At 52.3% G+C, this 923-nt stretch overlaps 1 protein-coding gene across 1 annotated transcript in view; it reads left to right on the top strand.

The window, feature by feature from the left end:
* Positions 1-923, top strand: part of VARS2 (valyl-tRNA synthetase 2, mitochondrial) — a gene marked incomplete at its 3' end in the record, with an annotated part of 14,941 nt that overhangs the window by 1,040 nt on the left and 12,978 nt on the right. The gene's annotated exons all lie outside the window — the stretch shown is intronic.

The raw sequence follows: 923 nt of genomic DNA, 5'->3' as shown, positions 1-923 counted from the left end.
GGTTTGAGGGGCATTTTGGGGGGGGTTGGGGGGGTTGAGTGGGATTTGGGGCCATTTTGAGGGGTCTGGGGGGGTTTGAGGGGCATTTTGGGGGGATTTTGGGAGTTGTGTTGGGGTTTGGAGGAGATTTTGGGGGGGTTTGGGGACTAGTTTGAGGGTTTTGGTGTTTTTTGGGGTTATTTTTGGGATATTCTGGGGTTTTTTGGGTTATTTTTGATTATTTTGGCGATATTTTGGGATAATTTTGGGGGTTTTTTGGTTAATTTGGGGGTTATTTTGGGGTTTTTTTGGTTATTTTGGGTTAACTTTGGGGTTATTTTGGGATAATTTTGGGGGTAATTTTGAGTTCTTTTAGGATAATTTTGGGGTTTTTTTGGGGATATTTTAGTTTACTTTGGGGTTATTTTGGGGTAATTTTGGGGATATTTGGGGATGTTTTCGGATATTTTGGGATATTTTGGGTTTTTGGGCGCAGGAGGAGAATGCAGGGCTGGAGCGTCCTGTGGGTGCCGGGCACCGACCACGCCGGCATCGCCACCCAGGTGTGTCCCCAAATGTCCCCAAATGTCCCCAAATCCCCTCCCCAACGTCCCCACGCCGGCATCGCCACCCAGGTGTGTCCCCAAATGTCCCCAAATGTCCCCAAATCCCCTCCCCAACGTCCCCACGCCGGCATCGCCACCCAGGTGTGTCCCCAAATGTCCCCAAATGTCCCCAAATCCCCTCCCCAACGTCCCCACGCCGGCATCGCCACCCAGGTGTGTCCCCAAATGTCCCCAAATGTCCCCAAATCCCCTCCCCAACGTCCCCACGCCGGCATCGCCACCCAGGTGTGTCCCCAAATGTCCCCAAATGCTCATGAAATGTCCCCAGATCTGCTTGCCCTGTCCCCAGGGATGTCCCCAATGTGTCCCCACTGTCCA

Source organism: Onychostruthus taczanowskii, unplaced genomic scaffold, assembly GCF_017590055.1.
Source record: "Onychostruthus taczanowskii isolate IOZ18803 unplaced genomic scaffold, ASM1759005v1 scaffold379, whole genome shotgun sequence".
NCBI classification, from domain to species: domain Eukaryota; kingdom Metazoa; phylum Chordata; class Aves; order Passeriformes; family Passeridae; genus Onychostruthus; species Onychostruthus taczanowskii.
This window is presented reverse-complemented; position numbering and strand designations above follow the sequence as displayed.